Source organism: Trichosurus vulpecula, chromosome 5 (genome assembly GCF_011100635.1).
Source record: "Trichosurus vulpecula isolate mTriVul1 chromosome 5, mTriVul1.pri, whole genome shotgun sequence".
Classification (NCBI taxonomy): Eukaryota; Metazoa; Chordata; class Mammalia; order Diprotodontia; family Phalangeridae; genus Trichosurus; species Trichosurus vulpecula.
In genome coordinates this window covers 259,306,968-259,331,949 of record NC_050577.1, presented here as the reverse complement: position 1 = coordinate 259,331,949, position 24,982 = coordinate 259,306,968, and the positions used below count along the sequence as shown (strand labels likewise).

At 37.0% G+C, this 24,982-nt stretch overlaps 1 pseudogene; it reads left to right on the top strand.

Moving 5' to 3' along the window:
• The first annotated feature begins 207 nt into the window (after positions 1-207).
• Positions 208-24,982, top strand: part of LOC118851262 — a 40,527-nt pseudogene continuing 15,752 nt past the window's right edge.

Below are 24,982 nucleotides of genomic sequence, written 5' to 3'. Positions count from 1 at the left end.
CAGACCTTTTTGCAAATGTTAGCTCTAAACCATCTTCTCTTTTCAGATTCATTCACTAGACACATTTGAGGTTATGTGCAATCATTTTATACTTCCAGACACTGGCTTACTTCACCTAAACCACTCTGTATAGATGGAGAAACCATGAATAAACCACTTATCCTGAGTGGTTTATGTGAAGTCCGTGTGAAAATGGAGATGATCTGAATGACCTCAGAATGTTTCTTGGAATCTAATAATGCACTCATTGTGGACAGCTCGGAAACGGCTCTGGTCCACAAACCTTCTGCTGTCAAGCAAAGACAGATCAATTTGGACAAGGGCATTCGGTACACTGTTCATGAGGCAAGAAGGGTGGTTTGAAAACAATGCCATATTTTCTGAATACAGGCACTGTATTGAGCACAGGCACACCTTGTTTCATACGACAAATCCCCCCACCTCCTGCAAAAAAAAGCTGTCAAGCAAGTTCCTTGTATTAACCTTAAATATAAAATTAGAGAAATGTTTCTATGAAAAAAGTGGGGGCCACAAAATGTAAGAAAAAGTGACATTAAAATATGGAATTATTTGGAAAATCAAAGATGTAACAAATTATTTTTAAAATTCCTATTATTTTGTTCTATTTTTTTTCCTGTAACTTCAATTCAACATGTATTTATTAATAGGCAATGGGTGAGGCATAGGGAATACATAGCAAAAAATTAGAAGAGGCCTCAGGGAATTGACATTCAATTGTTAGGGGAGAAGAAAGGAAGGAATGAATGAAGGAAGGAAGGAAGGAAGGAAGGAAGGAAGGAAGGAAGGAAGGAAGGAAGGAGGCAGGGAGGAAAGATGGAATGAAGGAAGGAGGTTATCATTTATTAAGTGATTAATCTGTGCCAGACACTTATCATAATAAGCTCTTTACAAATATTTCATTTTATCCTCACAATAACCCTGTGAGGTAGGTTTTTATTACCCTCATTTTACAGATGAGGAAACTAAGGCAGATAGAAGTTAAGTGACTTGCCTAGGGTCACATAGCTAGTAATAATTCTAAGTTAGACTTTAACTTGGCTGTTTTGAACTCCAGGCCCAATATTCTGTTAACTGAGCCACATAGCTAATTCAAAAAGCACACAAGTTAGTAAATATTTAGTATTTATAAAGTAATTAAAATCAATCAATAGGTATTTATTAAGAAGCTACTATATGACAGGCACTGTGCTAAGTTCTAGCAGTTGGTAACATGGACCTGGAGAACAGAAAAAAGACTAGGTCTGTGAATATAGATCTAAGAGTCGTCTGCAGAGAGATGAAAATTAGACTCTTAGAAGCTGACTAGGTCATCAAGATAGAGTATATAGAAAGAGAGGAAAGAGGGTCCAAAATTGGGCCTTGGGGCACAACTACAGTTAGTAGGTAAGATATGGATGTTAATCCCAGAAGAATTAGATAAGGTTCTGAGGGAGAGAGTATTAATAAAGGGCAGGGGTAGTAGGTGGGGATGGGGATATCGGAAAGCCTAGAATACACAAATCTGTAAATAGGCCATTGTAAAATATATATAAACAAGCAGAAAAGAAGGAAAGATTCAGAACAACTTTTCTGTTGGTTAAAAAAAAGTACCATAAAAACTTTTGTTGTAACTTAGTGACACACAGGTTTAATAGGTTGAATATTCCCTTATTATAAGCTCAGAAAGGATCAGGTGACTCCTTCAAGATGGAAAAAGATTCATTAGCAGAGAACTGGGAATGAGAGGAGAGACAGAGACAGAGTCAGACAGACATATAGAAAAAAACATAGAGTTACAAAGAAAAGAGAGACAGAAACAGAAAGGGACACGGGGAGAGGGAGGAAGAAAAACAGAGGAATTTAAATTCTTATTTGTGCCTCATATTTCAATTTTTTTTATTTTATTTTTCAATTAACTAGCAATTTTTCTCCTTAATGGCCCCTCCACCTTAAAAGAAAAAAAATAATAAAAGTAAAATCCTTGTTTAAAAATAATATGCAAAATCAAGCAACTAATTCCCATATCATTCATGTCCTGAGGGGTGTAGGGTATGTTCAGGGAAGACTAGTACCTCAAGTGTGAGGGCTGCAGAGCCCTTTTCAGGGCAGTTTTCCACCTTTGGTGTCCTCCTGATCCACCCACCTACTTCCCACTAGTGGTTCCAAGAAGCTGTAGCATTCACAGAAGCTACACCCTGGCAAACTACTTCAGCAGATCAGCTAAACCAGATTAAAGGTAACTGAAGGGTCTGAAACCCATCAGTGAGTTAGGGGGGTGTCTACCCCAAGCATGTGCAGAGTTCTCCTGGTGGAATGGGCAGATGAAAACAATTTGTTGCAATGGCCATGAAGGCTTGGTTAGACATCAAAGATGCCAAGCTCATCCACTGCATCTCGAGCCATCATCAGTTGTCTTGACTCTGTTCTGCCACTGGATTGTGATGACTCTGGAAGAGAGAGTGAGGCCAATGACTTCATGCAACTCTGGCTCACTTAAATCCAATTTACTCAGGAATCAAAAGACATCACCCATATCATTTTACCATTTTTTTAACTATCTCAAATTCCTGTGGTTACAGGTAAGTGACAAAGCAACAGGGACCACGCTGGGAGCTGTAGTCATGACCTTGCACACAGGCAGCTCAGGCCATAGAGCCATCTTCCCACTGGAAACAGCAGTGAGACTCAGCAGTGCCTTGGTTGTCTGAGCAGACTTTTAAGGATCTCACTGCTCACCTCCTGGTGTGGCTATTTGTGCCCTATCTGTAGTACAGCATTCTGAGCTCATATTAGTCTGATCACATGTTGTAACTTGACTCTAACACAGTGATGTCATTTTAGTCCTCTTTAAGAATGAAGTACAACAACCATATACTAAGATGATTGCACATCTTGAATCTACTACTACTCATTCAGTAGGAAGGGAACATCGTTCTTCATCAGTCCTCTGTAATCACGGTTAGTTGGTGTTCTTAAATCTATCAAAGTTATTTACCTTTATAATATTTACTATTTGTACCATATAAATTATTCTCTTGGTTCTGCTCACTCCACTCTACATTGGTTCAGATTAGTCTTTTCTGGTTTTTCTGATACATTTCATCATTCCTTATGGAACAATAGAATTACATGTTCACATGCCATAATTTGTACAGAAATTCTCCAATTGATGGTCACTCTCTTAGTTTATAATTATTTGCCATTATGAAAAGAATTACTATACATATTTATATATGTAGTGGCTGTCTTCCCCATTAGGACATAAGCTCACCATAAATGGAGATTGTTTCATGCTTTATACTTATATCCCTAGAGCCGAATACAGTGTCTGTAACATACTGGCCACTTAATAATTACTTGTTGATTGATAGAGTGACACAGACAGAGAGACAGAGAGTAAGAAAAAGAGGGAGAGGGAGAAAGAGAGAAAACTCAGCTTTTGTGACTGAACTAATTAGGAACTAAGCAAGATAAGGGATCAATTGTTTGGTGGAGTTTTTAAAATTTAATTCATTTTAATTTAGTTTAATTTTTTTAATTTAGGGTTAGGTTAAACCATTGTAAAAACAATCCTAATCTAAGCCCTCATTATGTCATGGATATGACCTAGAGTTCCCAAAGACTATGTCAGCAAATCTCTAATAATGGAAGTAATGGTTAGAGCACAGGACTTAGAGTCAGGAAGAGGTGAATTCAAATCCTGCTTAGACACTAGCTGTATGATGCTGGTAAATCACTAAACTCTCAGCTTCATTGTCCTCATCCATACATTTGGGATCATATTAGTGCCTATTCCAGAGGGTAATTAGAATTAATCAAATTAACATACTGTAAAGCACTTGCCAAACTTAAAACACTATGCAAATAATGTGATGATGCTGCTGCTCATGATGATGATGCCAAGAAAGAAAGAAAAATGCCTTCCCATATGGGCTCAGCAATGATTGTCAGTCTGCCTGTCACATAAGGAGCAGACTATCTAAATTCAGTGAAGCTGATTCCCTGAAGGTTAGGAACCAAGTGATAAAGATTTTTGGCTATAACAACTAACTGTCTACTAAAAGGTCACTATCTGCAGAAGGAGATGGAGGTGGGAAGGTGGGAGGGGTGAATTTATACATACCAGTGAAATCACAAATTATTGACATATTGAGGCAAATATCATGGTTTTGTGATAAGTTCCATTTTGGAATAGTCATTTTTTGAAATACTTGATAATTTCCAATATCAATAACATGTGCTCCATTCTTTTCTTCTGAGAACCTCCTGAGAGCCAAATGAAAGTAGAAAAGATATATTACAAAGTAAACCCAGAGGGAAATAGATATCACCACTCACAACATAGCATCACAAAGCATATGATTTCCTGACAACTTACCGGAAATAAAAATCTTATTACAAAGCCCACTTGCACTTAGTATTCACAGAATAAGTCCTTTAACATTTCAATGGATCCATTATCTCATGAATGTGGATATTCCTTCCAAAAATACAAAACATAATCTGTCTAAAATATCTTATCCTACTGTCCTATGTCACATTTATACATGGCCTCATATATACCTTTTTAGAAGTCTCACCCAATTTCCTGGAGGCTTTTCTAGGTCTTTTTACATTGCATGGGTATCAGTGAAGCTCTTAGTCTGTCTACATGTTATTTAAATGGACAGCCCATCTCCTTTTCAATCATACATGTCTAGTAACTCATTTACAAAACATCTCACCTACTACTCACCAGATATTCTGCTAAAGCCTTCTTGTGCCTATCATATAGCTTTCCACTGTCATGTTTACTTGCAATGTTGATTCTTTTGCGTTGTTTTCTGTAATTCATGATCATAGGATAACTGGAAATATGGCCTAGAACCTGACTCCAAAGAGAGGAGGTTCAAATTTTTTGTTTTGTTTTGTTTTGTTTTCCTCCAACTCACAGGCTGACTACCTGTACCCATGAATAGAAAACCAGGAGAAATTTCTTAAATAAAGCTTCAGTTTGGTTGATGTTTAGGGCCACCTAAAAGAAAATTAACATCATCCCTTCTAGAAAAGTTACCTAATATACAAATTAGTAGATATCGTATTTAGGACTATAGTTTATTTCCACCACTAGAGAAATGTGATTTCATTGATATAAGTAAGTCTCATCCAGGAAATTCCCTCTCTGAGGACAGATTGGAATTGATGTAGTTTGGGGCCACACTCCCTCTTGAAGATTACCTTCTGTGTTCACTGAGGATTTCTGATCTCTATGGGTGGATAGGGACTACTATCTTCTACCCATGAAATCACAAAGCCTTTCATTATTAAAGTATTAAAGCAATTGACAATCTTTATTTTATTAGGTTCCAAGATCTTTGAAAGCAAGAGCACATTTTATTCATTCTGCAATGGTCTTGGACCAAGCAAAGTACCTTGAAAACTTAATAAATAATTGTTAATGAATTTGACCCCATCAGCTGTGGGGCCATCTATACAACAGTACAATCAGTAGAGAGGACGAAAAATTGGTACACCAGTGCTCTGATAAAGTAGATGTACCATGTCTATATGAGTAAAAAGTTACCTTGATGATGGCAATAACACTGACAATGTGATTTTTTTATTATTATTAATAAAAAAGTAATATGGTTTAGGGGAAATGTCACTGCACTTAAAATTAGAGGACTTGGGTTCCAGTCCCAACACTGCATATTATTTTCTGTTTAACCTTAAGCAAATTGTCTAAAGTCTCTTACCCTCAGTTTTTTCATTTGAAGAAAAGAATAATAACATGCACAATTTTACACAGGATTATTGTGAGAACTGTAGGAAATAACTGGGTAACAAGTAGACAATTTGGGACATCGATGTTGTGCTGGACCTAGAATCAGAAACTCCTCATCCTCCTCCTCTTCTTCCTCCTTCTCCTCCTCCTTCCAGTACTACTTCTAATTCTTCCTCCTCCTCCTTCTCCTTCTCTATTGTTATGTTGGGAAGAGAAGAAGAAGAAAAAGAAGTAAAGGAAAAAGAAGAAGAAGAAGAAAAAAAGGAAGAAGAAGAAGAAAAGGAAGAAGAAGAAGAAAAGGAAGAAGAAGAAGGACTTATATAGAATGGCTATATACATATAGTCTCCTTATATACTCACAACAACCCTGGGATGTAGATGCTATTATTATCCTCAATTTACAGTTGAGGCAAATGACTTGTCCAAGGTCCACAGCTAGTTAAGATAATAAATATTTGAGTAAAGATTTGAATTCTCAGATTCCAGATTCCTGATTCCGGGTACAGGCTTCCTTTTATTGTACAACCTAGGTGTTTATGAAAGTTAGAAATAGGAGAACCCTGTGAAAGGTTTGTGGTTGTTGGGACATTCTGAAGCTCTGTAAAGATTTGGATTGTTAGCTGAGCAAAGCTGAGTTCCACTGACCGACTAGCTACATGCAGCCCTAGGAGAAGCAGCAGTATAATTCACAGTTCCTATCATGCTTAGATGTATAACTCCAGGTACTACAGGCTATGAATATATGAATGGGAAACAAATTAGCTCTCTTACTCAACTCTTGATGAAAGCTAAAATGAAAACAAATCTTTTCAGTCAAGTCTCATCTGATCCCAGGCTTGGCAGATAAAGGACTGCAGTCCAAAATGGATTTTTACTTTTGGGGAGTACTTTATCTGGGAATCACATGGAAATTACAGTCTATCTATACACTATATGCTGAACTGTGCTTTGACTTTTACAATCTTTCATATGTTACCTACAGTTTCAGGATTATCCTTCCCATGAAGGGAAAGTTCCACTCAGCTCTGCACTTAAACAAACTGGGTTTTAACCTAGGGGAAACCTGTACCATAAAGATGGGGTTCAGGATTTTGTTTTGGTTTTTCTTTGAATTCTTTAACGCACCTAGAAATGGAACAACACACACACACACACACACACACACACACACACACACACACATGTACTCTTGAGTAAAACAGGTTTGACCCATGCCTAGGGCATCCCCAAAAGGGAGTAACAGGATCACCTCTAAAAAATTACTCAATGTACAAATTAGTAGATAAGACAACTTTATTTCAAGCACAAAATAATCATAAGCACAAAAGACTTGTAAACCCACATTAACACATATTTACAAGATAAATCATGAAGTAAACCATCACATATTCTCTCAGCAGGTAATCCCCCACCCCAGGAGATTTGTGAGACTGTTGAACAGATATTTAACATTAACTTTGGTTCTGTAGTGGTTGACTAGCAACTTAAAAGTCCACATTTTCTGGTCAGCCATGAATGCATGGCTCATTCTCCTCATTGTAGTCATCTTCTATTTCAAGATGGGTATAGCAGAAGAAAGAAAAGACCACCCATTAGGCAACTAGCACCCAATTCATTGTCTCCAGAGCTCTTGAGCACCCAAAGTAGCTGCTGAGGCCAAAAGATTCTTCTTCCCAGGATCACTCTTCAAACACTGGTACACAGAGAAAGAAACACAAAACAGAAGAGACAGGAGACTCTGCCTTAAAGCCACCAAGGAAAGCATACGATTTGCCTGCCATATTCATGTAGCTACCACAGCTGCTGCAATGGGAGGGTAAGAAGAGAGAAATCTTCACATCCCCCGTGAGGGATTCTGGGGGATGCCTGGAAGCATCCAAAGTGACATGGTCAAAAAGGAGGAGAGGCAGAAGCTTTGCCCTCTCCTTTTGAAGCTTTTTAAAGAGTAGGAAGCTCTTCTGTAACACAGCACTCAGTCAGGAGCATCAAGAAGAGATTAGTTGTCACTCCAAACTGCAAGTTCTTCAGGGCTGAATACTTTCTTCTCCCTATGGGAACCAAAGAACCAATCAAGAACTTCTATTTGGTTAAAGTCATGTGCCATTGTACATAGAAACAAATTTTGAAAGCCAAGCTCCTTATTTCTTTTTTTTTTTTGAAGTCCAAAACTCTGATTCACATTTATTCATGAAATGATTAAGGAACATTTATTTGCCAAAGGCTGAAACATTAGCACAACAGTGATTAATGAGATCCTTTAGCAGTTATTTCAACCAACCTGCATTCTAAAGAAAATTTAATCCCTTTATTTTTATATCCTATTTTTATTATTATTTTTAGCTCCCAGGTCAACTTCCTGTTCATTTATTTTTTTTAAGTTTAAATCATTATTTATTTATTTAAAATTTTTAGTTTTCAGCATTAATTTTCACAAGAGTTTGAATTACAAATTTTCTCCCCATTTCTACTCTCCCCCACTCCAAGATGGCATATATTCTGATTGCCCTGTTCCCCAGTCAGCCATCCCTTCTGTCACCCTACTCCCCTCCATCCCCCTTTCCCTTACTTTCTTGTAGGGCAAGATAGATGTTTATGCCCCATTGCTTGTATATCTTATTTCCTAGTTGCATGCAAAAACTTTTTTTTGAACATCTTCTTTTAAAACTTTGAGTTTCAAATTCTCTTCCCCTTTCTCTCCCCACCCACCTCCCCTAAGAAGGCAAGCAATTCAACATAGGCCACATGTGTATCATTAAGCAAAACCTTTCCACAATACTCATGTTGTAAAAAACTAACTGTATTTTGCTCCTTCCTATCCTATCCCCCTTTATTCAATTTTCTCCCTTGACCCTCTCCCTTTTCAATTGTTTTCTTTTCATTATCTCCTCCCCCATCTACCTTCCCTTCTGTCATCCCACCTTTTTTATCTCCTCCCTCCTTCTTTCCTGTGGGGTAAGATACCAAACTGGGTGTGTATGTTGTTCCCTACTCAGGTCAAATCCGATGAGGGCAAGATTCACTCATTCCCCCTCACCTGCCCCCTCTTCCCTTCCAACAGAACTGCTATTTCTTGCCACTTTTATGTGAGAAAATTTACCCCATTCTATCTCTCCCTTTCTCCTTCTCTCAATATATTCCTCTCTCATCCTTTATTTGATTTTGTTTTTTAGATATCATCCTTTCATATTTAACTCACCCTGTGCCCTCTGTCTATATTTATATGCATATTACCTTCAGCTACCTTAATACTGAGGTCTCATTAATTATACACATCATCTTTCCATGTAGGAATGTAAACAAAACAGTTCAACTTCAGTAAGTCCCTTGTAATTTCTCTTTCTTGTTTACCTTTTCATGCTTCTCTTGACTCTTGTGTTTGAAAGTCAAATTTTCTATTCAGCTCTGGTCTTTTCACTGAGAAAGCTTGAAAGTTCTCAATTTTATTGAAAATCGATATTTTGCCTTGGAGCATGATACTCAGTTTTGCTGGGTAGATGATTCTTTGTTTTAATCCATTGACCTCCAGAATGTCATATTCCAAGCCCTTCAATCCCTTAACGTAGAAGCTGCTAGATCTTGTGTTATTCTGATTGTGTTTCAACAATACTCAAATTGTTTCTTTCTGGCTGCTTGCAGTATTTTCTCCTTGATCTGGGAGCTCTGGAATTTGGCAACAATATTCCTAGGAGTTTTCTTTTTGGGATCTTTTTCAGGAGACAATTGGTGGAGTATTTCAATTTCTATTTTACCCTCTGGCTCTAGAATATCAGGGCAGTTGTCCTTGAGAATTTCTTGAAAGATGATACCCAGGCTCTTTTTTTGATCATGGCTTTAAGGTAGTCCAATAATTTTAAAATTCTCTCTCCTGGATCTATTTTCCAGGTAAGTAGTTTTTCCAATGAGGTATTTCACATTGTCTTCCATTTTTTCATTCCTTTGGTTCTGTTTTAAAATATTTTGATTTCTCATAAAGTCACTAGCTTCCACTTGCTCCAATCTAATTTTTAAGGTAGTATTTTGTTCACTAGTCTTTTGGACCTCCTTTTCCATTTGCCTAATTCTGCCTTTTAAGGCATTCTTCTCCTCATTGGCTTTTTTGGAGGTATTTTACCATTTGAATTAGTCTATTTTTTAAGGTGTGATTTTCTTCAGTATTTTCTTGGGTCTCCTTTATCAAGTCATTGACTTGTTTTTCATGGTTTTCTCACATGACTCTCATTTCTCTTCCCAGTTTTTCCTCTACTTCTCTAACTTGCTTTTCCAAATCCTTTTTGAGCTCTTCCATTGCCTGAGACCAGTTCATATTTTTCTTGGAGGCTTTTGATGTAGCCTCTTTGACTTTGTTGACTTCTTCTGGCTGTATGTTTTGGTCTTCTTTATCACCAAAGAAAGATTCCAAAGTCTGAGTCTGAATCTGAGTTCATTTTTGCTGCCTAGCCATGTTCCCAGACAACTATTTGACCCTTGAGTTTTTTGTTGGGGTATGACTGCTTGTAGAGTAAAGAGTACTTTGTTACAAGCTTGAGGGGATGCACTGTTGTTTTCACAGCTATTTCTCCCAGCAAGCTCTGCCACAGCAGTGCTCCTCCTCCCCCGAGAACCACCAGCCTGGACCTGACTCAGATCTTAACCAGGTTCTGCACTCCAGCTCTGATCTGCCACTTAATTCCTCCCACCAGGTGGGCCTGGATCCAGGAAGCAACTGCAGCTATAGTCCTGTAGCTGTACCACCACCACTGCCCCCAGGGTGGTGGCCAAACTGCAAACTACTTTCACTCTGTCCCCACAGATTTTCCCACTAACCTTCTCTGTTGTTTTTGGTGTTTGTGGGTTGAGAAGTCCGGTAACTACCACAGTTCAATGATTCAGGGTGCTAGGTCCTGTTCCACCCAGCTCCTGGTCTGGTTGGTCCTGCTGCCACCCAGGCTGGCCTCTGTTCTGCTCCTCTCCCAGATCCATGTGATAGACCTTACCCAGCGACCATCCAGGCTGTCATGGGCTGGAGCCCTGCTTCCCTCTGCTATTTTGTGGGTTCGGCAGTTCTAGAATTTGTTCAGAGCCATTTTTATAGGTGTTTGGAGGGTCCTGGGGGAGAGCCCTAGGCAAGTCCCTGCTTTCCAGCCACCATCTTGGCTCTGCCCAAGCTCCTTATTTCAATCTCACCTCCTGTTATTTATCCAATCCCATTAAATGCTTATAAAACATTTGTATGTAAAATGAACAGAAACAAAGATATATTGCATATAGAAGAAGGAGTTTCCCCAAATCAGTTTAGAGCTGAACCATGATCTGATTACATAATCAAGGAGTGGAAGGGAGGGAGGGAACAAGCATTTATGTGCCAGTCACTTTACTAAACACTTTACAAATACTATCTCATCTGACAACCCTAAGAGGTAGGTGCTATTATTATGCCCATTTTGTGGGAGAGAGAACTGAGTCTGAGAGAAGTTATTTAAGTGACTTCCTCTGGGTCAAACAGATAGTAAAAAGCATAAGCTAAATTTGAACTCAGAACTTCTTAACTACAGACCCACTGTTCTATTCTGGAGAAAATCATCATGAACCACAATGCCAGGCACTCTACTAAGCACTAAACAGGCCCTACAAAAAGACAGAGTCAATGGGTGAGTGGCAGCCTGCTATCTGAAAACTGGAAAACATTGTGTTTAATTCCAGAGCACCCCCTGATATTGAGTTAGGTATAAGGCAGGCAGGGTTAAGTGCCTGATTCATAACACATGGACTGATCTTTATTGCTAAAGAGGGGTATTGGTGATAGGGTCAGATTTATGACAAATCATTTGAATCCATATAAATATGTTATGATTAACATTATTATTATTCCTGAGCCTTTCTGCTTGCTCTCAAAATCAGGGAATCCCAGTTCTGGAAGTGATTCCAGAGGTTGTCTATTCCCTCCCCTATGAATGAGTAGGCATCCTCTCTGCAAAATCCTGACAATTGCACCTAACATCTATAAGGAGGAGGAGCTCACTACCCCCTAAAGTAGACCATTCCACCTTTCAACAGCTTTGTGTAGTAAGGTCTTTATACTGAGGAGAAATCTGCCTTTCTGAAACTTATACTCCTTGCTTGTATTTCGCACTTCTAGGGCCAAATAGAACTAATCCAACTCCTCTTCCACATGGCAGTCCTCTAAAAGCTAGAAAATGGTTATCATGAGAAAAGGTTGCCATTTTCCCATAATTCATCTTTTTTACCCTACTCTATTTACAATTTCAGTCACAAAAAATATCAGCCAAACTATTAACACCTAAGCATGATATGCTAAGATATGAAAAAGATGTCTTTACTGAAATAAAAATGTATCAGCAGAATATCCACACAGCTATTACTAAAAGAAAGGAGCAGCATTCTTATCTAATTCTTTCACAGACCTTGCAATCTGCATATTGTTCTCAGGTGACATCTCAGATTTTTTTTTTCTTTTTTTAGCCATTAACTTACTCACAATCTTTGAAAACCTGGAGATAGGCTGCAAAAAGTCATAAAAGCCTGTAGAAATATGTTATCCAGTAAAATCCAGAAGTACTCATTTTATTTCATTTAAAATCTGTACTGTTAAATTCACAATCATAAACCACCTATTACCTAATGAGAGAAAAGAGCACCATCACAATGGAGAATAGATTGCTTAGGGTTTCAAGCTATTTTAGAAAAGGTATTACCATGGTGTCAGCTTGAGTAAGTAGTACTATTGAGCAGGTTGACCTTCAAGTAAAATAAATGACCCATTTTCAGACATCCCCTAGATATCTTCAATGAATGTAACTATAAAGTGTTTTTGAATTGCTGTGATTTCTCCTTATTTGTTTTGACATTTTAAACTAAGCAAGGCAAACATTTCTTCCTTTTTATTAGTTCCTACTCATGTAAATAATGTGCATTTCTTGGAACACTGCATCTAGCACAATGTCTTGTACACAGTAGGTGCATAATAAATGTTTGTCAAATGAATGAATGAACTATGTACTAGGTAGAAAAGATTTAAATTGTGTAATATTTGGTGACAATAGTTACTCATAGAAAGAGCTGACGGTATTAATATTTATTTCTGTATGTGTACTTTGGCTGGTTTTAGTTTTTGTCTGGGTTTCTTGTTTTGTTTTTATTATATCCTTTTGGGACGAAAGGGTAATTTATCAGGTACACAATGTGACAAACTTAATATAGTCATAGGAAAATTTACATTCATAAAACAATCTGGCTCCCATGGATGCCTGAGAGAAGAGTCTTGGATTCTTGTCTCCTTCCTACATCCCTTACCATTACTGTGGGCAAGCCAATCACCTGTGAAGTGAGGGTAGTAATATATTTAATGTCTAAAGGCAAGTAGCTAAGTAGTGCTAGGATTAGAAATACTAACCAGATGATCTTTTGAGGTTTTTTCCTCTTATAAGATTTATGATTCACTCTATTAAAACTGCTCTCAAACATTATTACCTCATTCCTAAATCCAACAGCCTTTTTTCTTCATCTCCTTTTGACATCATCCTTGACTTCTAACTAGCTTTGACCTATCCTTCTTTGTCTAATTATGATAACTATGCTTAACTGTAGCTGGGGAAAACATCCCTCTTTCCCACTCAGGGGCCCCTCTCCCTGGCTCCATCAAATCCTGGAGATGACTTACTTAAAGTTTAAGTTTTGTCTCTTGGGTATTTCCAAAACTGAAGAATAAAAAAGCACTTGATGTGCAATATAAATAAGGACTGTGGCAAATATTTATTTCCTACACACAAAAGTAGTGCTTAAACCCAAAACTCTCACAAATGAGCCTTGAAAGAAACAGGTTGCAAAAACTTGACTTATAATTATAGTTACACTCTCTCAGAAGATTGATGTGTTTTGTTATATGTTCCTCAGAACATACAACTGTTTTGGGGATTGTTGGATAGGCATTGTTAAATTTTACCTCATCTCTGAACTGTCCTTCTCATAGTAGATGTCTTTGAGGCAAGCCAGAAAAGGGTTGTACTCATCTTTTTGCTGATAGCCATATGCTAAATGAATATTGAAGTAATATTGGAGACTCCTTCACTTGTGAAGAGTCAGATTCAAAAGATGAAGTACCAGTAAGCCTCTTGAACACACAAGATGGTATCCAACCCTTGATGTGTGCCTCTTGGGATCAGTACTCATTCACTTAAGATCAGGAAATAACAAACTCAAAAAGATGCAGGCCAAAGTCCATAATCAGGCTTGCTGAGGCAGGTCATGGGCTTCTGCCACCATTTGTTTATAGCCACATGGTAGTGGGGGTGGAAGATATGGTGAATTTCCCCTTACCCATTCCTCATGGGAAACAGCTCCAAAGAGCCTTGATGGTCTACAGCCAGGAAGAGAAGAGGGAGGAGCAAAGTCATTCCCTTTTGAAAGGTCCGCCAAGAAGGATTCTGGATGTAGATTAACAGAGGCAATAATCAGAAGAAAAATAGATTTTTGAGGAGGAACATGGTAAAAAGAGAGAGAAAAAGATAAAGAAAAGAAAATAGAATGGAGGGAAATGAACAGTAAATGATCACAACTGTAAACGTGAAACAGCAGAATAGATTAGAAACCAAAATCCAACAATATGTTATTTACAAGAAATACACTTTAAACAGATAGACACAGAGTTAAAGTAAGAGGCTAAAGCAGATTACTATGCTTCAGCAGAAGTAAAAATGTCAGGGACAACAATTATGATTTCAGACAAAGTGAAAGCAAAAATAGACCTAATTAAAATACATAAGCAGAAAAACTACATTTTACTAATAGCCACCATAGACAATCAAGTAATATCAATACTAAAAATATATGCATCAAATGGAATATCATACAAATTCTTAAAGAAAAAGTTAAATGAATTATAGAAGGAAATTGATGATAAAATTATGCTGTAGGGTCCTTAATTTTTCCCTCTCAGAACTAGATAAATCTAACCACAAAATAAATAAAAAGAAGTTAAAGAGATGAAGGAAAGTTGATACACCTCTTGGAGAAAAATTGAATGGGCATAGAAAAGAATATACATTTTTTTTTTCTTTCTCAGCTATCAATTAAAAAAACTGACCATATGTTAAATCATAAATATCCTCACAATCAAAGGCAAAAAAGCATAAATAGTGAATTCACCCTTTAAAATCATAAGGCAATAAAATTATATTCAATAAAGAACTGTAGAAGCATAGATTAAAACTTAATTGGAAAATAAATAATATAAACCAAAAGAATGAGTGGGTCAAAGAACAAATCATAGAAATTATCAGTCATTTCATTAAGGGCACTGTGGGTGGAGTTATAAATTGATCCAATCATACTGGAGAGCAATTTAAAACTATACTGAAAGATTATAAAACTGTACATACCCTTTGATCCAACAATACCACTATTAGGTCTGTATACCAAAATGATACAAAAAAAGAAAAGAAAGTAAAAGGACAAAAAAGGACATATACACACAAAATATTTATAGCAGCTCTTTTGTGATGGCAAATTGGAAACTGAGATGATGCCCATCAAGTGGGGAATGACTAAATAAGTCGTGGTATATGATTGTAATGGAATTGTGATGGAATGTGATACTATAAGAAATGATTAGCAACTTTTTTTTGTTTGTTCCTTCTTTCTCCTTCCTCCCATTGGTTCTAATTCTTCTTTACAACATGACTAAAGTGAAAATATGTTTAATATGAATGTATATGTAGAGCCTATATCAGATTGAATACCATCTTGGGGTGGGGGGAGCAGAGGGAGGGGCAGACAACTTGGAACTCAAAATCTTATGGAAGTGAATGTTGAAAACTAAAACTAAATTAATTAATATTTTAAAAAAAATGAGCAAGAGTTTTCAGAAAACCTGAAATGATTTACATGAACTGATGCAAAGTGAAATGAGCAGAACAAGGCAAACATTGGACACAATAACAGCTATATTATATAATGATTAACTATAAATGACAGCTATTCTCAGCAATAAAATTATCTAAGACAAGTCCAAAGTACTAAAGGTGAAAAGTGCTCCAGAGAAAGAACTGATGGAGTCTGACTGCAGATTGAAGCATATGTTTTTTTTTCAAGTTTTTTTTATTTTACTTTTTCTTGTCCATTTTCTTTCATAAAATGGCTAATATGAAAATACGTTTTGCATTACTGCACATGTATAACCTGTATCAAATTTCTTGCCTTTCCAATGATGGGAGAGCAAAGAAAAAGAGGTATATCACCAATGCAATACTCACAGTAGCTGTTATGAATATGCCAGCATATTTCCAGGTTTGAATCTCAAGATGTAACAGACTCTCTTTATTGAAGATGAAACCAAAACATTTATTCAAACACCAGAAAGCCAAATCCCTCATAGCAACAAAGAAATCTATACACATTATAAATGAAGGGGGCACCACCATCCCCAAGCCTTCCCTCCATTGGGCTTCCCCACCAACAAACAGCAAAATCACTTCCTCTCTCACTCTCACTAACTGCTCTGCTCTCTCTGCCTCCTCTCTCTCCCCAAGCTCCAACTCACTCCAACTTCCTGCTCCACCCCTTCCAGCTCCACCCATTCAGCAAGCTCCTCCCACCACAGACTCCATGTGACTCAAACTCATGCGACTCAGGCTTCCATGTGACTCAAGCAGGTCGAATAGGCCTATTAATGGATGGAAAAGATCTTCCCATTCTATTAATAATACAAGGGGGAGAGAATTTAGGACTCAAATTTTTTTTTAAATGAATGTTAAAGATTTTATATTTAATAGGAAAAAATAAAATATTAAGAAAAAAGGAAATTTCACTAAAAATAATAGTTATTTCATTAAGGTTAGTAGCAACAATGAGACAATATATCAAAATATGTGGAATTTGACCTCAGTAGTACTTGGGGAAAATTTATACATCTAAATGCATCCATCAATAAAAAGAAAAAGCATATCAATGAATTAGACATGCAACTAAAGAAAGCCAGAAAAAAAATAACAAATTAAAAATCCCCAATGAAATATCAAAATCAAATTACAGAAAATCAAAGGAGAGATTAATAAAATTGCAAACAAAAAATACTTGAATTAATAAATACACATAGGACCTGGTTATATTTACAAAACAATAAAATAGATAAACTAGTGGTTAATTTGATTTTTTAAAAAAGAAAACCAGCTTACCAGTACCAAAAATGAAAAGGGTGAATGTATTACCAATGAAGATGAAATTAAAGAATTATTAAGAGTTATTTTGCCCAATTAAATGACAGTAAAACTGACAATCTAAGAGAAATGGATGAATATTTGCAAAACTATAAATTACCCAGATTAATAGAAGAGGAAACAGATTGCTTAGATAACTGTATACTAGAAAAAGAAATTGAACAAGCCATAAATGAGCTCCCTAAGGAAGAAAAAAATACCCAGGACCAGATGGATTCAAAAGTGAATTCTATCAAAGTCTTTCTGATTCTAAGCCCAGTGCTCTGTCTACTGTGCCACCTAGCTGTCCTAAAATATTTATAGTTGTTTTTTTTTTCTGGTGGCAAAAATTGGAAATTGACAGGATGCCCAACCTCTAAACAAGTTGTGGCTAAACAAGTTGTGGTATATGATTGTGATGAAATACTATTGTGATTTAAGAAATGACAAGCCTGGTAAGACTTATATAAACTGAGCAAAGTGAAGGAACCAGGAGAACGTTTTATACAAATGATTGCCATACTGTAATTAGATCAAATATAAAAGACATACCTACTTCTATTAAGACAACGATTCAAGACAATTACAAAAGATCCCTGATGAAGAAAATGTTATCCACTCCCAGAGAGAGAACCTCTGAGTGCAAGTTGAAGTATGATTTTTTTTCACTTTATGTTTACTGCTTTTTATTGCTTTGTTTTGTTTATTACATGTCTAATATGGAAACATATTTTGTATGAGTTCACACATGTACTTGATATCATGTTGTTTGCCTTCACAATGGGTTGGGGAGGGACAAAAGGAAGGGAGATAATTTGGAGTTCAATTTTTTATATGTTAATTAATTAGTTAATTTTAAAAATAAAGGTCTACCCAGTTATATCTCCTCCTGTTAAGTCACCAATACATAGGTCATTTCATCACCTTAAAGTTCAAGTCCCTCCTCACTAAATCACACGTGATTAACAGAAATCAGTAAAAGCAGCTCTGTACATTCCTTTGTGTAATCTCCAGTTACACCTGTTTCTTTGAATAATTTCTCTTCTTCACCCCAATCCCCACCTTGATTCCATTGCTTCAGAAAGGTGCTTTGACTATCACTTTACGTGAAAAGCTCCCAAAGGAGCAACTTCAAACTTTAAATTCCTGCTCAAAATCCAATTTCATGTATCCAGATGCCTCTTAGACAATCTCAGTCACATCAAAGTTCATCTGTCTAGAACTAGAAACCAAATAGCTTCCTTCTCCCAAAACCTCTGCTCCTAACTTTCCTGTTAATCTGTATTTTTTCCAACGTTTTCCCAGTTAACCACATATATAACTCAAAATCATCTTTAATTCCCCTTTCTCTATTGCCAGTCATATCAGCAGTTATTCTAATATCTCACATGTTCCCTTCCTTTCAATTCCCATTAAAGTACCCAGGCTCTTAACACTTCATGTCTTGACTGATTCAGTAGCCCAGCTGACCTTCCAATCAACAATTCCTTCCCATCTCATCCATAAAATATTGCTTTTATTATGTTATATTTCACTCTCCAGATCAAAAATCATGAATGACTCACTATTCATGTAGGCTGAAATCTTAATCCATTACTCTGGCACTTATTTTTCCTACCTAAATTGCCCCAGCCCCCTCCACAATATGCCTATATGTGACATGCTGCCTTCCAATAAGCCATTTTTTCCTGGAAGACTGATTTATTCCCTCTCCTTTAAACCTATTTCTTTCTTTTTTATGTACTTTGGCTCATACCTATCTACAGGTAATATACTTTCTAATACTTAGTTTAAATCTATACCTAACACATGGAAATTTCTATGATGACTCTAACCTACATTATTCTCCAAATTCCACTTCTCTGAATTCTTCAATCAATATGCAACCATCTATACATGCCTGCTATTTTCAAGTATCGTACTAAGCACTAGAGTCCATAATGACTATTATACATATCCCTTGGAAATTAGAAGTGGAGATCCAATTGAATGGATTTTGGATACAAGGCAGGAAAGCAGATATGGTGAGCTAGGGAAAGGGATTTTGGAAGAAAGTTTGGGGTCAGACATAGTAGAGGGCTAGACAGATGACGTGTCCAAAATCTCATTTTCAATCAAGGAACCAAAGGTTATATTTGTTTGACATCAAGTGATCAGTCAAGAGACAGGAAACATGACAGTATCCAGGAAGCCATTAATAATAACTCACATTTATATAACACATTATGGTTTACAAAACAGTTGACATGTTATCTCATTTAATCCCCTTAATAACTCTGGGAAGTAGGTGTGATTATTTTCCTCATTTTACAAATGAGAAAACAGGCTGAGAGGGGTTATATAACTTAACAGCTTCACATAAATAGTAGGTGTTGGAGACAGAATTAAAACTCCGGTCTTCCTGACTCTAAGTGCCACACTCTATCCATTAGGTTTCTTAGTGTAAAAATAAGCCGTATACTATTCAGGAAGCATACAGAAACAAAAAGTTTAGAAAAATCACTTGGTTAGAAACAATGGAAAAAGTAAAAGCAAAGCCCTAGCAACAAGACCTTAAAACTCAAAAAAAATAAATTACTGCTTCAAACAGATCAGATGCTAGAGAGGCCCAGCTCACCACTACTGAGAAGGAGAGGGTGGGCCTGAGGGTCAGAGTAGAGCTGGGACTCCAGTTTTCCAAGCCCAGGGGCAGGAATAGGGAGATCAGGGAAAGAAGAAAGATTCCTTGGAAGGAAGGTTAACAGAAAGAATACTGTGATGTAGAACCTATTCTGCAGGGTCCTCTGGCCTTGGAAGCCTTGCAGGAATCAAAGGATCCTAGGATTCAGATCTAGAAAGTATATAAGAGGTCAGCTAGTTTGCTCCCTTCGAGGAACTGGAGGCTTCCAGATATTAATAGATAGGCCTATTATTACATAAGTAGCAAGATTACAAAAATCAGCGTTTACAACCAAGCTCTAGGACAAGAAATCCAGTGCTCTTTCCGTGACAGCAGTGATATCCAAATATCTTTGATTGCTCAGACCATAAGAAAAAAAATTGAACATACGCATCTAATACATGTATACTTATTTATATAAATGAATAGAAATTAAGAAGCCTCTTGATGGAGAATGTAAAAGCTGGCTTGAAACTTAATGTTAAAAAACTAAGATCTTGGCAACTGGTCCCATCACTTCCTGGCAAATAGAGGGAGAAGAAATGGAAGCAGTGTCAGATTTTATATTCTTAGGCTCAAAGATCACTGCAGATGGTGACTGCAGCCATGAAATTAAAAGATGCTTGCTCCTTGGAAGGAAAGATGTGTCAAATTTGGACAGCATACAAAAAGGAGAGACAGCGCCTTGCTGACAAAGGTCCATATAGTCAAAGCTCTGTTCTCTCTAGCAGCAATGTAGGGCCATGAGAGCTGGACTATAAAGAAATCTGAGAGCCACAGAATCGATGCTTTTGAATTGTAGAGCTGAAGACACACTTTTATGAGTCCCTTGGACAGCAAGGAGATCAACTCAGTCAATACTTAAAGACATTAATTTAGACTATTCACTGGAAAGCCAAATATTGAAGCTGAAGCCTAAATACTTCAGTCGAATAATGAGAAGACAGGACACATTGGAAAAGACTCTGACGCTGAGAAAGATTAAAGACAAAAGGAAAGGGGAACAGCAGAGAATGATAGTATCATAGAAACAATGAACATGAGCTTTGACAGACTTTGAGAGATAGTGAAGGATAGAAAGGCCTAATGTGGGATGTCTATGGGATCACAGAGTCAGATAAGACTGAATGATTGAACAACAACACATGACAATTGCGCCTCTAATCTTGTAAGCTAGATAACTTGGAAATGAAATAGGGGAATATAATTGTGAAATGATTAAACTTTAAATAATTTTACTAATATTGATTCAGTGGTAATTTAATCAGCATCACACAGTGAATAGCGAGCTGGCCTCAGACCTAGGGAGATGTGACTTCAAGTCGTGCCTCTGACATGTACTAGCTGCATAACCTTAGATGAATCTCTTAACCTCTTAGTTCTCTAGGCAACCCTAAGGCAGTAAGTTACCTTTTCATCCAATCCTCCTATTGATAAAAAGAATTTCTTCACCTAAGAGTTTCCTATACCAAGGAAATTAGAGGGCCAGTCCCTATCCCTTATCCCTAATATTGAATCCTTGGGTAAATAGGAAGCAACTGGATTTTTACTGAGTAGGGGAGTGACACTAACGTTAGTCCTGTGCTTTAGGAGATCCACTTTGATGACCGTGTTGATGGCAGATTGGAGTGGGGAAAAACTTGAAGCTGGGAGACCAATCAGAAGGCTTTTGCAATAGTCGCAACAAAAGGTGATGAGGGCCTATTTTAGGATGGTGGCTGTGTGAGTATGGAGATGGAATCCAAAGCAAGAGATGTGGAGATAGAAATATCAAGATATGACAACAGATGGGCTATGTGCAGTAAGAGGGAGGAGTTCCAGATAACATTAAGGTTGTAGACTTAGGAGAATGCAAAAAAGGTGGCTTCATCACAGAAATAGGAATTTCTGATTAGAGGGGTTATATTTTTATACTTATTTCAGGATTCACATCTGCCCAAAGCTTTTTTAAAAACTTATTTTATTTTTAATTTATAGAATAAAACAAGCATTTCCATGACATAGTATAATAAATAGATGATTGCACATGAAACTGCAAATCTATTATGTACAACTTGCCAAGGCTGCACAGGATTCAGACCCAAGTCATATGAGTCTAAATCCAATAGTCTTTCAACTCTAGCATGTTCTGTTGTAAGAATGATGTAATGATATTCAAGATAACAATATTCAAAGCCCAGTGCAACTGTATCACACAGTTTTCACAGTGTCATCATTTCAGATCCTGATTCTGTTTAAAAATGCCATTTTACCCTTGCCCCATTATACCAGCAACCTAAGGTCATATTTCAGGGAGAAAGGATTTCAGTGATGGGGGTAACCATCTTCCCAGTCACCCAGACTCACACCTTTGGCACAGAATTCATATCTGATCTTATCTTTCTTGCTTTCACCTTCTATATTTGGCTTGCTGTCCAGTCCTGTTGATTCTATCTTTGTGGTCTCCTTAGAATCCCAATCTACCACCAAACACTGAAGTTCAGTCCCTTAGTACTTTCCCCCTTAGATGAAATGACATCAAGGTTGTAAAACTAGGTGACTGGTAGCCTGGTCGTGCTCTCAACAATATAGAAGTTTAGATGAAGCATGAGTGTGGGACAAAATATAAACCAATGATACATTTGATGTAGATCACAACCCCACTATGCCTGAAAATCCTATCAGATTATTCTCTCTTAGTCAAAATGAAAAGGAGGAGGTGGGGCCTTTTTACATAGCTCCCTGCACTGGACCACAGAGTACACCCGCTGAGACTAACTAATAATAGCTAATCATTGCATAGGTTTTACCCACATCATCTTGTTTGATCCCCACAACAACCCTGTGAGATAGGTGCAGTTATTTTCCTCATTTTACAGATGAGGAGATTGATGTGCTGATAAGTAACTTTGCCAAGGTCACACAGTGAGTATCTGACTATCTCTGCAACCCTAGCAGATCTATTAATGCCTGTGTCTCAGGTAATTCCTTGGACATATCTACTAAATTTGTAAACAAGTCATCTACCTCCATAGAAGGAGTTCCTATGCTGGGAGGGCCTGGTGCTGGCAATATCACATATTATTCTCACATTTGCATATTTAACAAACAAAACCCATGAAATTGTCTCCTCATGTAGACTGAGTTCCTTGAGGAACTATGAGAGTTCTCATAACATGAGCCATGTGTGACATTTATTTGCATCACATAGCCCAATGCTATATATAATAGATGCTCAAATATTGAGGGAGACAAGGAAGGAAAGAAGGAAGGAAGGAAGGAAGGAAGGAAGGAAGGAAGGAAGGAAGGAAGGAAGGAAGAAGGCAGGCAGGGAGGGAGGGAGCATCAAAACTGTTATGTGACAGGAGAAGACTGTAGTTCCCTTTCCTAACATTTGTTGACAATATTTGGTTTTTGCTTCATAAATCTTATTACATACTTTGCCAAAAGGCATTTCCCTCATTTTTTACATGCGTGGATTCTTTGAAGGAAATCTAATCTATATGTTTGATTTACTAACACTAATAATTAATGGTAAGAGCATTATTGCATGTCTGCATATATTGATTTTTTTCAAAAAAATTTAAAAAATGAAAAGCACATTAAATTGAAGCTTTAGTTTTGTTTTGAATAATAATAAACCAGAAAGGGGTTAGTTTGGTGATTTTAGCCATTTAGACAGCTGAATCAGAAAAGCCAGGAAACATGCAGAAACAAGAAGATTAAACAAAGCAGTGGGTCTGAAACCATAGAAACAGTAAAGAAACTAGGCATAAAACATCAGAAGCAATATCTTGAAATAGGGGCGCCTGCAAAAGTCAATTTTTGTGCATGACCAAATCAGCCCCACCAAATGAAAGACTGACTTTTTCAAATATGGGGAAACATCCTTAAGGTCATGTTGACAATAAGCTACTGACTTAGAGTTTTAAGGAAGAAAAAAAACTTTCCACCATGTTGAATTTATAGTGTCTACCACCATACAAACTCAAATATTTCCAAAGCAGGAAATGCTAGCAGCCAAAGATGCATCTATCTAACCCTGAAAAACTCATGTAGCAAGATTTCAATGGACATGTGTTTAGAATCAAATGTTGATGTTTAACAGGGTATAGGTAAAAACACTATCTCTTCTAAGTTAAACTAGGAAATGCCTTCTTTGCATGAGTTTAAACCTGTTTGGATAACTATATATAGTAGGCAATCCAAAATATTTGAAATGAGGCAGGAGTAGATAGAAGAAGAAGGAAGGGAAGGGAATAAACTTTCATACAGAGCTTACTATGTACTAGACTCTGTGCTAAGCACTTTTTACATCTGTTATTTCATTTACTCTTCAGAATAGCTTTTCAAGTTAGTGTAATGGTAATTAGGGTGGGACTTTTTTGCTGTTCTCTTTTGGAATGCTAAGGCATCAAGTACCATTAATGAGTCTTGCCTTTCTTTGAATGGGACACAGAAAATGGAACCCTTTTGTCTTTTGTTTTGGAGTGTTTCTCAGCACTGAGGTAACCAAGTACCTTTGATGAGTCTTGCCTTTCATATATGATGGCAAGCAAAGTGGACTTTTTGTTGTCTCTGTTTTGGAGTGCTTCTCAGCACTAAGGAATCTTTGATTGAATTGGGAGTCTTTGATGACCTGCTTATGTCAAAGGAAGGCCTAGTTCACATGGTTGTGACACACTTTGACCCTAAAGAAGTGTGTATATATACTCAGAGATTAGCGTTTTGCCTTTGGGGGCACACTCATTGGAAGAATGTTGGTGATTTGGCCAGACAAGACTCTGGGTAGCCATTGAAGGCACTCCCCACCCCACTTTGAAAACACAGATGTTGCCCATAAATTTGACAACCTTAGGGAAATGGATGAATATTTACAAAAACACAAATTGCCCAGGTTAACAGAAGAGGAATTAGATTACCTAAATAACCCCACCTCAGAAAAAGAAATTGAGCAAGCCATCAATGAACACCCTAGGAAAAAAATCTCCAGGGCCAGATGGTTTTACATGTGAATTCTATCAAACATTTAAAGAACAATTAATTCCCATACTTTATAGACTATTGGGGAAAATAGGTGAAAAAAGAGTCCTGCCAAACTCTTTTTATGACACAAATGTGGTAGTAATACCCAAACCAGGAAGAGTCAAAACAGAGAAAGAAAACTATAGACTAATTTCACTAATGAATATTGATGCAAAAATGTTAAATAAATTATTATCAAAAAGATTGCAGCAACTTATCACAAGAATGATACACTATGACCAGATAGGATTTATTCCAGGAATGCAAGCCTGGTTTGATATTAGGAAAACTATAAGCATAATTAATCATATCAAAAACAAAACTAGCAGAAACCATATGATTATCTCAATAGATGCAGAAACAGCT